Here is a 20,332-nt window from a genome sequence, read left to right on the forward strand (position 1 = left end):
GAAAAGGCATTGTAGCAAACCAAAAAAGAAATTTTAAGCGCAGCAGAGTAACCAGCGCACATACCTGTTAGCTCAGGTGAGTTTAAAAGGCTGCTGTTGATAACAAGGGCATTTGCTAAATAGATGGTGTGTGTGCAACAATATACTGAAAGGTCAATTATATTGTGCAGCTTATCTCACCACCTGTAGTTATTTAGGTGAAAGCTCCAAAATGCTTGCCTAATATGTCTGTTTATCCAAAAGGAAGTAAAAAGGGAGAGCTAGAAAGATAGCATTGCATCACATTACATGGCAATGCAATGCACAGTTGCTGAAGTTGAACCAAAATGAGCTTGTAATCTGGCTTCTGCAACTTTGAACATGAAAAATCCAATGAGGAGAAGAAAAGCAAAGCCAAAGAGTCCATCCCAAAATCCGACAAACAAGCAAAATGAACAAAAAACATTGAATTCAATTCTTTCTGATTTTAGAAACTGCATTAAAGAAGGGGTGCACCGGTCCTGGAGATACTGCAATACCAGGTCAATGCGTGGAGTGGACAGAGCAAGCTCTTTTTCCATCTCCCTGTTCTAAAAATCCATTTAATATATGGTCCCCAGATAGGGGACGTATCAGATATTAAACTGATAAGAACAGATACTACACTTGATCTTAGCCAAAAGGCCGAGAAGCGATAACCAGAATTGGTTTCAAACTACGGAGCCACCCAAGGATCCTGAAAAGTCCATTTGTGGAGATGAGCTCCTGGACTCCCGTTAAGAAGACATGTTGTCAACCTCTAGATCCCTTACATGCCTGCACTTTTCGGCTTGCTGCTGCTGCAATCCACGCGTTTTAGATCTGCATAACTCCACCTCTTTAAACACAGCACCTTCACCCCCTGCTGTTCCCACCCGCCTCAACACCGTTGGAAGGGAGGAGAACCAATTAAGGCGGGGGGTGGGGTGGAACGAGCAGCTGTCTACCCTTAGCAGGAGGGCTCCTGATTACATACCTCTCCTGCTGCTGCTGCTGCTGGCTGTCCAGCAGCAGACTGAAGGTGGCTGCTGCTGTGCACAGGTATATAAAGGCTCAGAGCCTATTATGACACGCGCAGCCAGCGTTCCATTGCCACATTCCATCTACTGCAGGCAGGATACCTGGCTGGCTGAATGTCGCTGAGAAGCTCACAGAGACCGCCATAAGCAACAGTTTAACAGAATGCCACAGACTAATCAACCAAACTTTTTGGGTTGGGTTCTCTTTTATAGTCTGCAGGCATTAAATGAAAGAAGTCAGTGTTCCAGCAGAAGGAGACAACGTTTCAGAAAAGGCATTGTAGCAAACCAAAAAAGAAATTTTAAGCGCAGCAGAGTAACCAGCGCACATACCTGTTAGCTCAGGTGAGTTTAAAAGGCTGCTGTTGATAACAAGGGCATTTGCTAAATAGATGGTGTGTGTGCAACAATATACTGAAAGGTCAATTATATTGTGCAGCTTATCTCACCACCTGTAGTTATTTAGGTGAAAGCTCCAAAATGCTTGCCTAATATGTCTGTTTATCCAAAAGGAAGTAAAAAGGGAGAGCTAGAAAGATAGCATTGCATCACATTACATGGCAATGCAATGCACAGTTGCTGAAGTTGAACCAAAATGAGCTTGTAATCTGGCTTCTGCAACTTTGAACATGAAAAATCCAATGAGGAGAAGAAAAGCAAAGCCAAAGAGTCCATCCCAAAATCCGACAAACAAGCAAAATGAACAAAAAACATTGAATTCAATTCTTTCTGATTTTAGAAACTGCATTAAAGAAGGGGTGCACCGGTCCTGGAGATACTGCAATACCAGGTCAATGCGTGGAGTGGACAGAGCAAGCTCTTTTTCCATCTCCCTGTTCTAAAAATCCATTTAATATATGGTCCCCAGATAGGGGACGTATCAGATATTAAACTGATAAGAACAGATACTACACTTGATCTTAGCCAAAAGGCCGAGAAGCGATAACCAGAATTGGTTTCAAACTACGGAGCCACCCAAGGATCCTGAAAAGTCCATTTGTGGAGATGAGCTCCTGGACTCCCGTTAAGAAGACATGTTGTCAACCTCTAGATCCCTTACATGCCTGCACTTTTCGGCTTGCTGCTGCTGCAATCCACGCGTTTTAGATCTGCATAACTCCACCTCTTTAAACACAGCACCTTCACCCCCTGCTGTTCCCACCCGCCTCAACACCGTTGGAAGGGAGGAGAACCAATTAAGGCGGGGGGTGGGGTGGAAAGAGCAGCTGTCTACCCTTAGCAGGAGGGCTCCTGATTACATACCTCTCCTGCTGCTGCTGCTGCTGGCTGTCCAGCAGCAGACTGAAGGTGGCTGCTGCTGTGCACAGGTATATAAAGGCTCAGAGCCTATTATGACACGCGCAGCCAGCGTTCCATTGCCACATTCCATCTACTGCAGGCAGGATACCTGGCTGGCTGAATGTCGCTGAGAAGCTCACAGAGACCGCCATAAGCAACAGTTTAACAGAATGCCACAGACTAATCAACCAAACTTTTTGGGTTAGGTTCTCTTTTATAGTCTGCAGGCATTAAATGAAAGAAGTCAGTGTTCCAGCAGAAGGAGACAACGTTTCAGAAAAGGCATTGTAGCAAACCAAAAAAGAAATTTTAAGCGCAGCAGAGTAACCAGCGCACATACCTGTTAGCTCAGGTGAGTTTAAAAGGCTGCTGTTGATAACAAGGGCATTTGCTAAATAGATGGTGTGTGTGCAACAATATACTGAAAGGTCAATTATATTGTGCAGCTTATCTCACCACCTGTAGTTATTTAGGTGAAAGCTCCAAAATGCTTGCCTAATATGTCTGTTTATCCAAAAGGAAGTAAAAAGGGAGAGCTAGAAAGATAGCATTGCATCACATTACATGGCAATGCAATGCACAGTTGCTGAAGTTGAACCAAAATGAGCTTGTAATCTGGCTTCTGCAACTTTGAACATGAAAAATCCAATGAGGAGAAGAAAAGCAAAGCCAAAGAGTCCATCCCAAAATCCGACAAACAAGCAAAATGAACAAAAAACATTGAATTCAATTCTTTCTGATTTTAGAAACTGCATTAAAGAAGGGGTGCACCGGTCCTGGAGATACTGCAATACCAGGTCAATGCGTGGAGTGGACAGAGCAAGCTCTTTTTCCATCTCCCTGTTCTAAAAATCCATTTAATATATGGTCCCCAGATAGGGGACGTATCAGATATTAAACTGATAAGAACAGATACTACACTTGATCTTAGCCAAAAGGCCGAGAAGCGATAACCAGAATTGGTTTCAAACTACGGAGCCACCCAAGGATCCTGAAAAGTCCATTTGTGGAGATGAGCTCCTGGACTCCCGTTAAGAAGACATGTTGTCAACCTCTAGATCCCTTACATGCCTGCACTTTTCGGCTTGCTGCTGCTGCAATCCACGCGTTTTAGATCTGCATAACTCCACCTCTTTAAACACAGCACCTTCACCCCCTGCTGTTCCCACCCGCCTCAACACCGTTGGAAGGGAGGAGAACCAATTAAGGCGGGGGGTGGGGTGGAACGAGCAGCTGTCTACCCTTAGCAGGAGGGCTCCTGATTACATACCTCTCCTGCTGCTGCTGCTGCTGGCTGTCCAGCAGCAGACTGAAGGTGGCTGCTGCTGTGCACAGGTATATAAAGGCTCAGAGCCTATTATGACACGCGCAGCCAGCGTTCCATTGCCACATTCCATCTACTGCAGGCAGGATACCTGGCTGGCTGAATGTCGCTGAGAAGCTCACAGAGACCGCCATAAGCAACAGTTTAACAGAATGCCACAGACTAATCAACCAAACCTTTTGGGTTGGGTTCTCTTTTATAGTCTGCAGGCATTAAATGAAAGAAGTCAGTGTTCCAGCAGAAGGAGACAACGTTTCAGAAAAGGCATTGTAGCAAACCAAAAAAGAAATTTTAAGCGCAGCAGAGTAACCAGCGCACATACCTGTTAGCTCAGGTGAGTTTAAAAGGCTGCTGTTGATAACAAGGGCATTTGCTAAATAGATGGTGTGTGTGCAACAATATACTGAAAGGTCAATTATATTGTGCAGCTTATCTCACCACCTGTAGTTATTTAGGTGAAAGCTCCAAAATGCTTGCCTAATATGTCTGTTTATCCAAAAGGAAGTAAAAAGGGAGAGCTAGAAAGATAGCATTGCATCACATTACATGGCAATGCAATGCACAGTTGCTGAAGTTGAACCAAAATGAGCTTGTAATCTGGCTTCTGCAACTTTGAACATGAAAAATCCAATGAGGAGAAGAAAAGCAAAGCCAAAGAGTCCATCCCAAAATCCGACAAACAAGCAAAATGAACAAAAAACATTGAATTCAATTCTTTCTGATTTTAGAAACTGCATTAAAGAAGGGGTGCACCGGTCCTGGAGATACTGCAGTACCAGGTCAATGCGTGGAGTGGACAGAGCAAGCTCTTTTTCCATCTCCCTGTTCTAAAAATCCATTTAATATATGATCCCCAGATAGGGGACGTATCAGATATTAAACTGATAAGAACAGATACTACACTTGATCTTAGCCAAAAGGCCAAGAAGCGATAACCAGAATTGGTTTCAAACTACGGAGCCACCCAAGGATCCTGAAAAGTCCATTTGTGGAGATAAGCTCCTGGACTCCCGTTAAGAAGACATATTGTCAACCTCTAGATCCCTTACATGCCTGCACTTTTCGGCTTGCTGCTGCTGCAATCCACGCGTTTTAGATCTGCATAACTCCACCTCTTTAAACACAGCACCTTCACCCCCTGCTGTTCCCACCCGCCTCAACACCGTTGGAAGGGAGGAGAACCAATTAAGGCGGGGGGTGGGGTGGAACGAGCAGCTGTCTACCCTTAGCAGGAGGGCTCCTGATTACATACCTCTCCTGCTGCTGCTGCTTCTGGCTGTCCAGCAGCAGACTGAAGGTGGCTGCTGCTGTGCACAGGTATATAAAGGCTCAGAGCCTATTATGACACGCGCAGCCAGCGTTCCATTGCCACATTCCATCTACTGCAGGCAGGATACCTGGCTGGCTGAATGTCGCTGAGAAGCTCACAGAGACCGCCATAAGCAACAGTTTAACAGAATGCCACAGACTAATCAACCAAACTTTTTGGGTTAGGTTCTCTTTTATAGTCTGCAGGCATTAAATGAAAGAAGTCAGTGTTCCAGCAGAAGGAGACAACGTTTCAGAAAAGGCATTGTAGCAAACCAAAAAAGAAATTTTAAGCGCAGCAGAGTAACCAGCGCACATACCTGTTAGCTCAGGTGAGTTTAAAAGGCTGCTGTTGATAACAAGGGCATTTGCTAAATAGATGGTGTGTGTGCAACAATATACTGAAAGGTCAATTATATTGTGCAGCTTATCTCACCACCTGTAGTTATTTAGGTGAAAGCTCCAAAATGCTTGCCTAATATGTCTGTTTATCCAAAAGGAAGTAAAAAGGGAGAGCTAGAAAGATAGCATTGCATCACATTACATGGCAATGCAATGCACAGTTGCTGAAGTTGAACCAAAATGAGCTTGTAATCTGGCTTCTGCAACTTTGAACATGAAAAATCCAATGAGGAGAAGAAAAGCAAAGCCAAAGAGTCCATCCCAAAATCCGACAAACAAGCAAAATGAACAAAAAACATTGAATTCAATTCTTTCTGATTTTAGAAACTGCATTAAAGAAGGGGTGCACCGGTCCTGGCGATACTGCAATACCAGGTCAATGCGTGGAGTGGACAGAGCAAGCTCTTTTTCCATCTCCCTGTTCTAAAAATCCATTTAATATATGGTCCCCAGATAGGGGACGTATCAGATATTAAACTGATAAGAACAGATACTACACTTGATCTTAGCCAAAAGGCCGAGAAGCGATAACCAGAATTGGTTTCAAACTACGGAGCCACCCAAGGATCCTGAAAAGTCCATTTGTGGAGATGAGCTCCTGGACTCCCGTTAAGAAGACATGTTGTCAACCTCTAGATCCCTTACATGCCTGCACTTTTCGGCTTGCTGCTGCTGCAATCCACGCGTTTTAGATCTGCATAACTCCACCTCTTTAAACACAGCACCTTCACCCCCTGCTGTTCCCACCCGCCTCAACACCGTTGGAAGGGAGGAGAACCAATTAAGGCGGGGGGTGGGGTGGAACGAGCAGCTGTCTACCCTTAGCAGGAGGGCTCCTGATTACATACCTCTCCTGCTGCTGCTGCTGGCTGTCCAGCAGCAGACTGAAGGTGGCTGCTGCTGTGCACAGGTATATAAAGGCTCAGAGCCTATTATGACACGCGCAGCCAGCGTTCCATTGCCACATTCCATCTACTGCAGGCAGGATACCTGGCTGGCTGAATGTCGCTGAGAAGCTCACAGAGACCGCCATAAGCAACAGTTTAACAGAATGCCACAGACTAATCAACCAAACTTTTTGGGTTGGGTTCTCTTTTATAGTCTGCAGGCATTAAATGAAAGAAGTCAGTGTTCCAGCAGAAGGAGACAACGTTTCAGAAAAGGCATTGTAGCAAACCAAAAAAGAAATTTTAAGCGCAGCAGAGTAACCAGCGCACATACCTGTTAGCTCAGGTGAGTTTAAAAGGCTGCTGTTGATAACAAGGGCATTTGCTAAATAGATGGTGTGTGTGCAACAATATACTGAAAGGTCAATTATATTGTGCAGCTTATCTCACCACCTGTAGTTATTTAGGTGAAAGCTCCAAAATGCTTGCCTAATATGTCTGTTTATCCAAAAGGAAGTAAAAAGGGAGAGCTAGAAAGATAGCATTGCATCACATTACATGGCAATGCAATGCACAGTTGCTGAAGTTGAACCAAAATGAGCTTGTAATCTGGCTTCTGCAACTTTGAACATGAAAAATCCAATGAGGAGAAGAAAAGCAAAGCCAAAGAGTCCATCCCAAAATCCGACAAACAAGCAAAATGAACAAAAAACATTGAATTCAATTCTTTCTGATTTTAGAAACTGCATTAAAGAAGGGGTGCACCGGTCCTGGAGATACTGCAATACCAGGTCAATGCGTGGAGTGGACAGAGCAAGCTCTTTTTCCATCTCCCTGTTCTAAAAATCCATTTAATATATGGTCCCCAGATAGGGGACGTATCAGATATTAAACTGATAAGAACAGATACTACACTTGATCTTAGCCAAAAGGCCGAGAAGCGATAACCAGAATTGGTTTCAAACTACGGAGCCACCCAAGGATCCTGAAAAGTCCATTTGTGGAGATGAGCTCCTGGACTCCCGTTAAGAAGACATGTTGTCAACCTCTAGATCCCTTACATGCCTGCACTTTTCGGCTTGCTGCTGCTGCAATCCACGCGTTTTAGATCTGCATAACTCCACCTCTTTAAACACAGCACCTTCACCCCCTGCTGTTCCCACCCGCCTCAACACCGTTGGAAGGGAGGAGAACCAATTAAGGCGGGGGGTGGGGTGGAACGAGCAGCTGTCTACCCTTAGCAGGAGGGCTCCTGATTACATACCTCTCCTGCTGCTGCTGCTGCTGGCTGTCCAGCAGCAGACTGAAGGTGGCTGCTGCTGTGCACAGGTATATAAAGGCTCAGAGCCTATTATGACACGCGCAGCCAGCGTTCCATTGCCACATTCCATCTACTGCAGGCAGGATACCTGGCTGGCTGAATGTCGCTGAGAAGCTCACAGAGACCGCCATAAGCAACAGTTTAACAGAATGCCACAGACTAATCAACCAAACTTTTTGGGTTGGGTTCTCTTTTATAGTCTGCAGGCATTAAATGAAAGAAGTCAGTGTTCCAGCAGAAGGAGACAACGTTTCAGAAAAGGCATTGTAGCAAACCAAAAAAGAAATTTTAAGCGCAGCAGAGTAACCAGCGCACATACCTGTTAGCTCAGGTGAGTTTAAAAGGCTGCTGTTGATAACAAGGGCATTTGCTAAATAGATGGTGTGTGTGCAACAATATACTGAAAGGTCAATTATATTGTGCAGCTTATCTCACCACCTGTAGTTATTTAGGTGAAAGCTCCAAAATGCTTGCCTAATGTCTGTTTATCCAAAAGGAAGTAAAAAGGGAGAGCTAGAAAGATAGCATTGCATCACATTACATGGCAATGCAATGCACAGTTGCTGAAGTTGAACCAAAATGAGCTTGTAATCTGGCTTCTGCAACTTTGAACATGAAAAATCCAATGAGGAGAAGAAAAGCAAAGCCAAAGAGTCCATCCCAAAATCCGACAAACAAGCAAAATGAACAAAAAACATTGAATTCAATTCTTTCTGATTTTAGAAACTGCATTAAAGAAGGGGTGCACCGGTCCTGGAGATACTGCAATACCAGGTCAATGCGTGGAGTGGACAGAGCAAGCTCTTTTTCCATCTCCCTGTTCTAAAAATCCATTTAATATATGGTCCCCAGATAGGGGACGTATCAGATATTAAACTGATAAGAACAGATACTACACTTGATCTTAGCCAAAAGGCCGAGAAGCGATAACCAGAATTGGTTTCAAACTACGGAGCCACCCAAGGATCCTGAAAAGTCCATTTGTGGAGATGAGCTCCTGGACTCCCGTTAAGAAGACATGTTGTCAACCTCTAGATCCCTTACATGCCTGCACTTTTCGGCTTGCTGCTGCTGCAATCCACGCATTTTAGATCTGCATAACTCCACCTCTTTAAACACAGCACCTTCACCCCCTGCTGTTCCCACCCGCCTCAACACCGTTGGAAGGGAGGAGAACCAATTAAGGCGGGGGGTGGGGTGGAACGAGCAGCTGTCCACCCTTAGCAGGAGGGCTCCTGATTACATACCTCTCCTGCTGCTGCTGCTGCTGGCTGTCCAGCAGCAGACTGAAGGTGGCTGCTGCTGTGCACAGGTATATAAAGGCTCAGAGCCTATTATGACACGCGCAGCCAGCGTTCCATTGCCACATTCCATCTACTGCAGGCAGGATACCTGGCTGGCTGAATGTCGCTGAGAAGCTCACAGAGACCGCCATAAGCAACAGTTTAACAGAATGCCACAGACTAATCAACCAAACTTTTTGGGTTGGGTTCTCTTTTATAGTCTGCAGGCATTAAATGAAAGAAGTCAGTGTTCCAGCAGAAGGAGACAACGTTTCAGAAAAGGCATTGTAGCAAACCAAAAAAGAAATTTTAAGCGCAGCAGAGTAACCAGCGCACATACCTGTTAGCTCAGGTGAGTTTAAAAGGCTGCTGTTGATAACAAGGGCATTTGCTAAATAGATGGTGTGTGTGCAACAATATACTGAAAGGTCAATTATATTGTGCAGCTTATCTCACCACCTGTAGTTATTTAGGTGAAAGCTCCAAAATGCTTGCCTAATATGTCTGTTTATCCAAAAGGAAGTAAAAAGGGAGAGCTAGAAAGATAGCATTGCATCACATTACATGGCAATGCAATGCACAGTTGCTGAAGTTGAACCAAAATGAGCTTGTAATCTGGCTTCTGCAACTTTGAACATGAAAAATCCAATGAGGAGAAGAAAAGCAAAGCCAAAGAGTCCATCCCAAAATCCGACAAACAAGCAAAATGAACAAAAAACATTGAATTCAATTCTTTCTGATTTTAGAAACTGCATTAAAGAAGGGGTGCACCGGTCCTGGAGATACTGCAATACCAGGTCAATGCGTGGAGTGGACAGAGCAAGCTCTTTTTCCATCTCCCTGTTCTAAAAATCCATTTAATATATGGTCCCCAGATAGGGGACGTATCAGATATTAAACTGATAAGAACAGATACTACACTTGATCTTAGCCAAAAGGCCGAGAAGCGATAACCAGAATTGGTTTCAAACTACGGAGCCACCCAAGGATCCTGAAAAGTCCATTTGTGGAGATGAGCTCCTGGACTCCCGTTAAGAAGACATGTTGTCAACCTCTAGATCCCTTACATGCCTGCACTTTTCGGCTTGCTGCTGCTGCAATCCACGCGTTTTAGATCTGCATAACTCCACCTCTTTAAACACAGCACCTTCACCCCCTGCTGTTCCCACCCGCCTCAACACCGTTGGAAGGGAGGAGAACCAATTAAGGCGGGGGGTGGGGTGGAACGAGCAGCTGTCTACCCTTAGCAGGAGGGCTCCTGATTACATACCTCTCCTGCTGCTGCTGCTGCTGGCTGTCCAGCAGCAGACTGAAGGTGGCTGCTGCTGTGCACAGGTATATAAAGGCTCAGAGCCTATTATGACACGCGCAGCCAGCGTTCCATTGCCACATTCCATCTACTGCAGGCAGGATACCTGGCTGGCTGAATGTCGCTGAGAAGCTCACAGAGACCGCCATAAGCAACAGTTTAACAGAATGCCACAGACTAATCAACCAAACTTTTTGGGTTGGGTTCTCTTTTATAGTCTGCAGGCATTAAATGAAAGAAGTCAGTGTTCCAGCAGAAGGAGACAACGTTTCAGAAAAGGCATTGTAGCAAACCAAAAAAGAAATTTTAAGCGCAGCAGAGTAACCAGCGCACATACCTGTTAGCTCAGGTGAGTTTAAAAGGCTGCTGTTGATAACAAGGGCATTTGCTAAATAGATGGTGTGTGTGCAACAATATACTGAAAGGTCAATTATATTGTGCAGCTTATCTCACCACCTGTAGTTATTTAGGTGAAAGCTCCAAAATGCTTGCCTAATATGTCTGTTTATCCAAAAGGAAGTAAAAAGGGAGAGCTAGAAAGATAGCATTGCATCACATTACATGGCAATGCAATGCACAGTTGCTGAAGTTGAACCAAAATGAGCTTGTAATCTGGCTTCTGCAACTTTGAACATGAAAAATCCAATGAGGAGAAGAAAAGCAAAGCCAAAGAGTCCATCCCAAAATCCGACAAACAAGCAAAATGAACAAAAAACATTGAATTCAATTCTTTCTGATTTTAGAAACTGCATTAAAGAAGGGGTGCACCGGTCCTGGAGATACTGCAATACCAGGTCAATGCGTGGAGTGGACAGAGCAAGCTCTTTTTCCATCTCCCTGTTCTAAAAATCCATTTAATATATGGTCCCCAGATAGGGGACGTATCAGATATTAAACTGATAAGAACAGATACTACACTTGATCTTAGCCAAAAGGCCGAGAAGCGATAACCAGAATTGGTTTCAAACTACGGAGCCACCCAAGGATCCTGAAAAGTCCATTTGTGGAGATGAGCTCCTGGACTCCCGTTAAGAAGACATGTTGTCAACCTCTAGATCCCTTACATGCCTGCACTTTTCGGCTTGCTGCTGCTGCAATCCACGCGTTTTAGATCTGCATAACTCCACCTCTTTAAACACAGCACCTTCACCCCCTGCTGTTCCCACCCGCCTCAACACCGTTGGAAGGGAGGAGAACCAATTAAGGCGGGGGGTGGGGTGGAACGAGCAGCTGTCTACCCTTAGCAGGAGGGCTCCTGATTACATACCTCTCCTGCTGCTGCTGCTGCTGGCTGTCCAGCAGCAGACTGAAGGTGGCTGCTGCTGTGCACAGGTATATAAAGGCTCAGAGCCTATTATGACACGCGCAACCAGCGTTCCATTGCCACATTCCATCTACTGCAGGCAGGATACCTGGCTGGCTGAATGTCGCTGAGAAGCTCACAGAGACCGCCATAAGCAACAGTTTAACAGAATGCCACAGACTAATCAACCAAACTTTTTGGGTTGGGTTCTCTTTTATAGTCTGCAGGCATTAAATGAAAGAAGTCAGTGTTCCAGCAGAAGGAGACAACGTTTCAGAAAAGGCATTGTAGCAAACCAAAAAATAAATTTTAAGCGCAGCAGAGTAACCAGCGCACATACCTGTTAGCTCAGGTGAGTTTAAAAGGCTGCTGTTGATAACAAGGGCATTTGCTAAATAGATGGTGTGTGTGCAACAATATACTGAAAGGTCAATTATATTGTGCAGCTTATCTCACCACCTGTAGTTATTTAGGTGAAAGCTCCAAAATGCTTGCCTAATATGTCTGTTTATCCAAAAGGAAGTAAAAAGGGAGAGCTAGAAAGATAGCATTGCATCACATTACATGGCAATGCAATGCACAGTTGCTGAAGTTGAACCAAAATGAGCTTGTAATCTGGCTTCTGCAACTTTGAACATGAAAAATCCAATGAGGAGAAGAAAAGCAAAGCCAAAGAGTCCATCCCAAAATCCGACAAACAAGCAAAATGAACAAAAAACATTGAATTCAATTCTTTCTGATTTTAGAAACTGCATTAAAGAAGGGGTGCACCGGTCCTGGAGATACTGCAATACCAGGTCAGTGCGTGGAGTGGACAGAGCAAGCTCTTTTTCCATCTCCCTGTTCTAAAAATCCATTTAATATATGGTCCCCAGATAGGGGACGTATCAGATATTAAACTGATAAGAACAGATACTACACTTGATCTTAGCCAAAAGGCCGAGAAGCGATAACCAGAATTGGTTTCAAACTACGGAGCCACCCAAGGATCCTGAAAAGTCCATTTGTGGAGATGAGCTCCTGGACTCCCGTTAAGAAGACATGTTGTCAACCTCTAGATCCCTTACATGCCTGCACTTTTCGGCTTGCTGCTGCTGCAATCCACGCGTTTTAGATCTGCATAACTCCACCTCTTTAAACACAGCACCTTCACCCCCTGCTGTTCCCACCCGCCTCAACACCGTTGGAAGGGAGGAGAACCAATTAAGGCGGGGGGTGGGGTGGAACGAGCAGCTGTCTACCCTTAGCAGGAGGGCTCCTGATTACATACCTCTCCTGCTGCTGCTGCTGCTGGCTGTCCAGCAGCAGACTGAAGGTGGCTGCTGCTGTGCACAGGTATATAAAGGCTCAGAGCCTATTATGACACGCGCAGCCAGCGTTCCATTGCCACATTCCATCTACTGCAGGCAGGATACCTGGCTGGCTGAATGTCGCTGAGAAGCTCACAGAGACCGCCATAAGCAACAGTTTAACAGAATGCCACAGACTAATCAACCAAACTTTTTGGGTTGGGTTCTCTTTTATAGTCTGCAGGCATTAAATGAAAGAAGTCAGTGTTCCAGCAGAAGGAGACAACGTTTCAGAAAAGGCATTGTAGCAAACCAAAAAATAAATTTTAAGCGCAGCAGAGTAACCAGCGCACATACCTGTTAGCTCAGGTGAGTTTAAAAGGCTGCTGTTGATAACAAGGGCATTTGCTAAATAGATGGTGTGTGTGCAACAATATACTGAAAGGTCAATTATATTGTGCAGCTTATCTCACCACCTGTAGTTATTTAGGTGAAAGCTCCAAAATGCTTGCCTAATATGTCTGTTTATCCAAAAGGAAGTAAAAAGGGAGAGCTAGAAAGATAGCATTGCATCACATTACATGGCAATGCAATGCACAGTTGCTGAAGTTGAACCAAAATGAGCTTGTAATCTGGCTTCTGCAACTTTGAACATGAAAAATCCAATGAGGAGAAGAAAAGCAAAGCCAAAGAGTCCATCCCAAAATCCGACAAACAAGCAAAATGAACAAAAAACATTGAATTCAATTCTTTCTGATTTTAGAAACTGCATTAAAGAAGGGGTGCACCGGTCCTGGAGATACTGCAATACCAGGTCAGTGCGTGGAGTGGACAGAGCAAGCTCTTTTTCCATCTCCCTGTTCTAAAAATCCATTTAATATATGGTCCCCAGATAGGGGACGTATCAGATTTTAAACTGATAAGAACAGATACTACACTTGATCTTAGCCAAAAGGCCGAGAAGCGATAACCAGAATTGGTTTCAAACTACAGAGCCACCCAAGGATCCTGAAAAGTCCATTTGTGGAGATGAGCTCCTGGACTCCCGTTAAGAAGACATGTTGTCAACCTCTAGATCCCTTACATGCCTGCACTTTTCGGCTTGCTGCTGCTGCAATCCACGCGTTTTAGATCTGCATAACTCCACCTCTTTAAACACAGCACCTTCACCCCCTGCTGTTCCCACCCGCCTCAACACCGTTGGAAGGGAGGAGAACCAATTAAGGCGGGGGGTGGGGTGGAACGAGCAGCTGTCTACCCTTAGCAGGAGGGCTCCTGATTACATACCTCTCCTGCTGCTGCTGCTGCTGGCTGTCCAGCAGCAGACTGAAGGTGGCTGCTGCTGTGCACAGGTATATAAAGGCTCAGAGCCTATTATGACACGCGCAGCCAGCGTTCCATTGCCACATTCCATCTACTGCAGGCAGGATACCTGGCTGGCTGAATGTCGCTGAGAAGCTCACAGAGACCGCCATAAGCAACAGTTTAACAGAATGCCACAGACTAATCAACCAAACTTTTTGGGTTGGGTTCTCTTTTATAGTCTGCAGGCATTAAATGAAAGAAGTCAGTGTTCCAGCAGAAGGAGACAACGTTTCAGAAAAGGCATTGTAGCAAACCAAAAAAGAAATTTTAAGCGCAGCAGAGTAACCAGCGCACATACCTGTTAGCTCAGGTGAGTTTAAAAGGCTGCTGTTGATAACAAGGGCATTTGCTAAATAGATGGTGTGTGTGCAACAATATACTGAAAGGTCAATTATATTGTGCAGCTTATCTCACCACCTGTAGTTATTTAGGTGAAAGCTCCAAAATGCTTGCCTAATATGTCTGTTTATCCAAAAGGAAGTAAAAAGGGAGAGCTAGAAAGATAGCATTGCATCACATTACATGGCAATGCAATGCACAGTTGCTGAAGTTGAACCAAAATGAGCTTGTAATCTGGCTTCTGCAACTTTGAACATGAAAAATCCAATGAGGAGAAGAAAAGCAAAGCCAAAGAGTCCATCCCAAAATCCGACAAACAAGCAAAATGAACAAAAAACATTGAATTCAATTCTTTCTGATTTTAGAAACTGCATTAAAGAAGGGGTGCACCGGTCCTGGAGATACTGCAATACCAGGTCAATGCGTGGAGTGGACAGAGCAAGCTCTTTTTCCATCTCCCTGTTCTAAAAATCCATTTAATATATGGTCCCCAGATAGGGGACGTATCAGATATTAAACTGATAAGAACAGATACTACACTTGATCTTAGCCAAAAGGCCGAGAAGCGATAACCAGAATTGGTTTCAAACTACGGAGCCACCCAAGGATCCTGAAAAGTCCATTTGTGGAGATGAGCTCCTGGACTCCCGTTAAGAAGACATGTTGTCAACCTCTAGATCCCTTACATGCCTGCACTTTTCGGCTTGCTGCTGCTGCAATCCACGCGTTTTAGATCTGCATAACTCCACCTCTTTAAACACAGCACCTTCACCCCCTGCTGTTCCCACCCGCCTCAACACCGTTGGAAGGGAGGAGAACCAATTAAGGCGGGGGGTGGGGTGGAACGAGCAGCTGTCTACCCTTAGCAGGAGGGCTCCTGATTACATACCTCTCCTGCTGCTGCTGCTGCTGGCTGTCCAGCAGCAGACTGAAGGTGGCTGCTGCTGTGCACAGGTATATAAAGGCTCAGAGCCTATTATGACACGCGCAGCCAGCGTTCCATTGCCACATTCCATCTACTGCAGGCAGGATACCTGGCTGGCTGAATGTCGCTGAGAAGCTCACAGAGACCGCCATAAGCAACAGTTTAACAGAATGCCACAGACTAATCAACCAAACTTTTTGGGTTGGGTTCTCTTTTATAGTCTGCAGGCATTAAATGAAAGAAGTCAGTGTTCCAGCAGAAGGAGACAACGTTTCAGAAAAGGCATTGTAGCAAACCAAAAAAGAAATTTTAAGCGCAGCAGAGTAACCAGCGCACATACCTGTTAGCTCAGGTGAGTTTAAAAGGCTGCTGTTGATAACAAGGGCATTTGCTAAATAGATGGTGTGTGTGCAACAATATACTGAAAGGTCAATTATATTGTGCAGCTTATCTCACCACCTGTAGTTATTTAGGTGAAAGCTCCAAAATGCTTGCCTAATATGTCTGTTTATCCAAAAGGAAGTAAAAAGGGAGAGCTAGAAAGATAGCATTGCATCACATTACATGGCAATGCAATGCACAGTTGCTGAAGTTGAACCAAAATGAGCTTGTAATCTGGCTTCTGCAACTTTGAACATGAAAAATCCAATGAGGAGAAGAAAAGCAAAGCCAAAGAGTCCATCCCAAAATCCGACAAACAAGCAAAATGAACAAAAAACATTGAATTCAATTCTTTCTGATTTTAGAAACTGCATTAAAGAAGGGGTGCACCGGTCCTGGAGATACTGCAATACCAGGTCAATGCGTGGAGTGGACAGAGCAAGCTCTTTTTCCATCTCCCTGTTCTAAAAATCCATTTAATATATGGTCCCCAGATAGGGGACGTATCAGATATTAAACTGATAAGAACAGATACTACACTTGATCTTAGCCAAAAGGCCGAGAAGCGATAACCAGAATTGGTTTCAAACTACGGAGCCACCCAAGGATCCTGAAAAGTCCATTTGTGGAGATGAGCTCCTGGACTCCCGTTAAGAAGACATGTTGTCAACCTCTAGATCCCTTACATGCCTGCACTTTTCGGCTTGCTGCTGCTGCAATCCACGCGTTTTAGATCTGCATAACTCCACCTCTTTAAACACAGCACCTTCACCCCCTGCTGTTCCCACCCGCCTCAACACCATTGGAAGGGAGGAGAACCAATTAAGGTGGGGGGTGGGGTGGAACGAGCAGCTGTCTACCCTTAGCAGGAGGGCTCCTGATTACATACCTCTCCTGCTGCTGCTGCTGCTGGCTGTCCAGCAGCAGACTGAAGGTGGCTGCTGCTGTGCACAGGTATATAAAGGCTCAGAGCCTATTATGACACGCGCAGCCAGCGTTCCATTGCCACATTCCATCTACTGCAGGCAGGATACCTGGCTGGCTGAATGTCGCTGAGAAGCTCACAGAGACCGCCATAAGCAACAGTTTAACAGAATGCCACAGACTAATCAACCAAACTTTTTGGGTTGGGTTCTCTTTTGTAGTCTGCAGGCATTAAATTAAAGAAGTCAGTGTTCCAGCAGAAGGAGACAACGTTTCAGAAAAGGCATTGTAGCAAACCAAAAAAGAAATTTTAAGCGCAGCAGAGTAACCAGCGCACATACCTGTTAGCTCAGGTGAGTTTAAAAGGCTGCTGTTGATAACAAGGGCATTTGCTAAATAGATGGTGTGTGTGCAACAATATACTGAAAGGTCAATTATATTGTGCAGCTTATCTCACCACCTGTAGTTATTTAGGTGAAAGCTCCAAAATGCTTGCCTAATATGTCTGTTTATCCAAAAGGAAGTAAAAAGGGAGAGCTAGAAAGATAGCATTGCATCACATTACATGGCAATGCAATGCACAGTTGCTGAAGTTGAACCAAAATGAGCTTGTAATCTGGCTTCTGCAACTTTGAACATGAAAAATCCAATGAGGAGAAGAAAAGCAAAGCCAAAGAGTCCATCCCAAAATCCGACAAACAAGCAAAATGAACAAAAAACATTGAATTCAATTCTTTCTGATTTTAGAAACTGCATTAAAGAAGGGGTGCACCGGTCCTGGAGATACTGCAATACCAGGTCAATGCGTGGAGTGGACAGAGCAAGCTCTTTTTCCATCTCCCTGTTCTAAAAATCCATTTAATATATGGTCCCCAGATAGGGGACGTATCAGATATTAAACTGATAAGAACAGATACTACACTTGATCTTAGCCAAAAGGCCGAGAAGCGATAACCAGAATTGGTTTCAAACTACGGAGCCACCCAAGGATCCTGAAAAGTCCATTTGTGGAGATGAGCTCCTGGACTCCCGTTAAGAAGACATGTTGTCAACCTCTAGATCCCTTACATGCCTGCACTTTTCGGCTTGCTGCTGCTGCAATCCACGCGTTTTAGATCTGCATAACTCCACCTCTTTAAACACAGCACCTTCACCCCCTGCTGTTCCCACCCGCCTCAACACCATTGGAAGGGAGGAGAACCAATTAAGGCGGGGGGTGGGGTGGAACGAGCAGCTGTCTACCCTTAGCAGGAGGGCTCCTGATTACATACCTCTCCTGCTGCTGCTGCTGCTGGCTGTCCAGCAGCAGACTGAAGGTGGCTGCTGCTGTGCACAGGTATATAAAGGCTCAGAGCCTATTATGACACGCGCAGCCAGCGTTCCATTGCCACATTCCATCTACTGCAGGCAGGATACCTGGCTGGCTGAATGTCGCTGAGAAGCTCACAGAGACCGCCATAAGCAACAGTTTAACAGAATGCCACAGACTAATCAACCAAACTTTTTGGGTTGGGTTCTCTTTTGTAGTCTGCAGGCATTAAATTAAAGAAGTCAGTGTTCCAGCAGAAGGAGACAACGTTTCAGAAAAGGCATTGTAGCAAACCAAAAAAGAAATTTTAAGCGCAGCAGAGTAACCAGCGCACATACCTGTTAGCTCAGGTGAGTTTAAAAGGCTGCTGTTGATAACAAGGGCATTTGCTAAATAGATGGTGTGTGTGCAACAATATACTGAAAGGTCAATTATATTGTGCAGCTTATCTCACCACCTGTAGTTATTTAGGTGAAAGCTCCAAAATGCTTGCCTAATATGTCTGTTTATCCAAAAGGAAGTAAAAAGGGAGAGCTAGAAAGATAGCATTGCATCACATTACATGGCAATGCAATGCACAGTTGCTGAAGTTGAACCAAAATGAGCTTGTAATCTGGCTTCTGCAACTTTGAACATGAAAAATCCAATGAGGAGAAGAAAAGCAAAGCCAAAGAGTCCATCCCAAAATCCGACAAACAAGCAAAATGAACAAAAAACATTGAATTCAATTCTTTCTGATTTTAGAAACTGCATTAAAGAAGGGGTGCACCGGTCCTGGAGATACTGCAATACCAGGTCAATGCGTGGAGTGGACAGAGCAAGCTCTTTTTCCATCTCCCTGTTCTAAAAATCCATTTAATATATGGTCCCCAGATAGGGGACGTATCAGATATTAAACTGATAAGAACAGATACTACACTTGATCTTAGCCAAAAGGCCGAGAAGCGATAACCAGAATTGGTTTCAAACTACGGAGCCACCCAAGGATCCTGAAAAGTCCATTTGTGGAGATGAGCTCCTGGACTCCCGTTAAGAAGACATGTTGTCAACCTCTAGATCCCTTACATGCCTGCACTTTTCGGCTTGCTGCTGCTGCAATCCACGCGTTTTAGATCTGCATAACTCCACCTCTTTAAACACAGCACCTTCACCCCCTGCTGTTCCCACCCGCCTCAACACCGTTGGAAGGGAGGAGAACCAATTAAGGCGGGGGGTGGGGTGGAACGAGCAGCTGTCTACCCTTAGCAGGAGGGCTCCTGATTACATACCTCTCCTGCTGCTGCTGCTGCTGGCTGTCCAGCAGCAGACTGAAGGTGGCTGCTGCTGTGCACAGGTATATAAAGGCTCAGAGCCTATTATGACACGCGCAGCCAGCGTTCCATTGCCACATTCCATCTACTGCAGGCAGGATACCTGGCTGGCTGAATGTCGCTGAGAAGCTCACAGAGACCGCCATAAGCAACAGTTTAACAGAATGCCACAGACTAATCAACCAAACTTTTTGGGTTGGGTTCTCTTTTATAGTCTGCAGGCATTAAATGAAAGAAGTCAGTGTTCCAGCAGAAGGAGACAACGTTTCAGAAAAGGCATTGTAGCAAACCAAAAAAGAAATTTTAAGCGCAGCAGAGTAACCAGCGCACATACCTGTTAGCTCAGGTGAGTTTAAAAGGCTGCTGTTGATAACAAGGGCATTTGCTAAATAGATGGTGTGTGTGCAACAATATACTGAAAGGTCAATTATATTGTGCAGCTTATCTCACCACCTGTAGTTATTTAGGTGAAAGCTCCAAAATGCTTGCCTAATATGTCTGTTTATCCAAAAGGAAGTAAAAAGGGAGAGCTAGAAAGATAGCATTGCATCACATTACATGGCAATGCAATGCACAGTTGCTGAAGTTGAACCAAAATGAGCTTGTAATCTGGCTTCTGCAACTTTGAACATGAAAAATCCAATGAGGAGAAGAAAAGCAAAGCCAAAGAGTCCATCCCAAAATCCGACAAACAAGCAAAATGAACAAAAAACATTGAATTCAATTCTTTCTGATTTTAGAAACTGCATTAAAGAAGGGGTGCACCGGTCCTGGAGATACTGCAATACCAGGTCAATGCGTGGAGTGGACAGAGCAAGCTCTTTTTCCATCTCCCTGTTCTAAAAATCCATTTAATATATGGTCCCCAGATAGGGGACGTATCAGATATTAAACTGATAAGAACAGATACTACACTTGATCTTAGCCAAAAGGCCGAGAAGCGATAACCAGAATTGGTTTCAAACTACGGAGCCACCCAAGGATCCTGAAAAGTCCATTTGTGGAGATGAGCTCCTG

The 20,332-nt window shown here is 44.7% G+C and overlaps 16 non-coding genes across 16 annotated transcripts; all 16 read right to left on the reverse strand.

Annotated features, from left to right (window-relative positions):
- Positions 1–484: 484 nt before the first annotated feature.
- On the reverse strand, positions 485–675 carry LOC141151007 (U2 spliceosomal RNA). The gene has a single exon (XR_012246968.1). It is a non-coding gene; the product is annotated as a U2 spliceosomal RNA (small nuclear RNA).
- A 1,115-nt stretch (positions 676–1,790) lies between these two features.
- On the reverse strand, positions 1,791–1,981 carry LOC141151018 (U2 spliceosomal RNA). The gene has a single exon (XR_012246969.1). It is a non-coding gene; the product is annotated as a U2 spliceosomal RNA (small nuclear RNA).
- Positions 1,982–3,096: 1,115 nt separating this feature from the next.
- Positions 3,097–3,287, reverse strand: LOC141151030 (U2 spliceosomal RNA). Its single transcript, XR_012246970.1, has one exon. It is a non-coding gene; the product is annotated as a U2 spliceosomal RNA (small nuclear RNA).
- Positions 3,288–4,402: 1,115 nt separating this feature from the next.
- Positions 4,403–4,593, reverse strand: LOC141149833 (U2 spliceosomal RNA). Its single transcript, XR_012246117.1, has one exon. It is a non-coding gene; the product is annotated as a U2 spliceosomal RNA (small nuclear RNA).
- Positions 4,594–5,708: 1,115 nt separating this feature from the next.
- Positions 5,709–5,899, reverse strand: LOC141149406 (U2 spliceosomal RNA). Its single transcript, XR_012245705.1, has one exon. It is a non-coding gene; the product is annotated as a U2 spliceosomal RNA (small nuclear RNA).
- Positions 5,900–7,011: 1,112 nt separating this feature from the next.
- Positions 7,012–7,202, reverse strand: LOC141151043 (U2 spliceosomal RNA). The gene has a single exon (XR_012246973.1). It is a non-coding gene; the product is annotated as a U2 spliceosomal RNA (small nuclear RNA).
- A 1,113-nt stretch (positions 7,203–8,315) lies between these two features.
- On the reverse strand, positions 8,316–8,506 carry LOC141151054 (U2 spliceosomal RNA). The gene has a single exon (XR_012246974.1). It is a non-coding gene; the product is annotated as a U2 spliceosomal RNA (small nuclear RNA).
- Positions 8,507–9,621: 1,115 nt separating this feature from the next.
- Positions 9,622–9,812, reverse strand: LOC141151065 (U2 spliceosomal RNA). The gene has a single exon (XR_012246976.1). It is a non-coding gene; the product is annotated as a U2 spliceosomal RNA (small nuclear RNA).
- Positions 9,813–10,927: 1,115 nt separating this feature from the next.
- Positions 10,928–11,118, reverse strand: LOC141151076 (U2 spliceosomal RNA). The gene has a single exon (XR_012246977.1). It is a non-coding gene; the product is annotated as a U2 spliceosomal RNA (small nuclear RNA).
- Positions 11,119–12,233: 1,115 nt separating this feature from the next.
- Positions 12,234–12,424, reverse strand: LOC141149412 (U2 spliceosomal RNA). The gene has a single exon (XR_012245711.1). It is a non-coding gene; the product is annotated as a U2 spliceosomal RNA (small nuclear RNA).
- A 1,115-nt stretch (positions 12,425–13,539) lies between these two features.
- On the reverse strand, positions 13,540–13,730 carry LOC141149550 (U2 spliceosomal RNA). The gene has a single exon (XR_012245842.1). It is a non-coding gene; the product is annotated as a U2 spliceosomal RNA (small nuclear RNA).
- A 1,115-nt stretch (positions 13,731–14,845) lies between these two features.
- LOC141151087 (U2 spliceosomal RNA) lies at positions 14,846–15,036 on the reverse strand. The gene has a single exon (XR_012246978.1). It is a non-coding gene; the product is annotated as a U2 spliceosomal RNA (small nuclear RNA).
- Positions 15,037–16,151: 1,115 nt separating this feature from the next.
- On the reverse strand, positions 16,152–16,342 carry LOC141151098 (U2 spliceosomal RNA). Its single transcript, XR_012246979.1, has one exon. It is a non-coding gene; the product is annotated as a U2 spliceosomal RNA (small nuclear RNA).
- A 1,115-nt stretch (positions 16,343–17,457) lies between these two features.
- LOC141151109 (U2 spliceosomal RNA) lies at positions 17,458–17,648 on the reverse strand. Its single transcript, XR_012246980.1, has one exon. It is a non-coding gene; the product is annotated as a U2 spliceosomal RNA (small nuclear RNA).
- A 1,115-nt stretch (positions 17,649–18,763) lies between these two features.
- Positions 18,764–18,954, reverse strand: LOC141151120 (U2 spliceosomal RNA). Its single transcript, XR_012246981.1, has one exon. It is a non-coding gene; the product is annotated as a U2 spliceosomal RNA (small nuclear RNA).
- A 1,115-nt stretch (positions 18,955–20,069) lies between these two features.
- LOC141151131 (U2 spliceosomal RNA) lies at positions 20,070–20,260 on the reverse strand. The gene has a single exon (XR_012246982.1). It is a non-coding gene; the product is annotated as a U2 spliceosomal RNA (small nuclear RNA).
- Positions 20,261–20,332: the final 72 nt, after the last annotated feature.

Source organism: Phyllobates terribilis, unplaced genomic scaffold, assembly GCF_046119375.1.
Source record: "Phyllobates terribilis strain yellow unplaced genomic scaffold, ASM4611937v1 Scaffold_5__5_contigs__length_657084704, whole genome shotgun sequence".
NCBI classification, from domain to species: Eukaryota; Metazoa; Chordata; class Amphibia; order Anura; family Dendrobatidae; genus Phyllobates; species Phyllobates terribilis.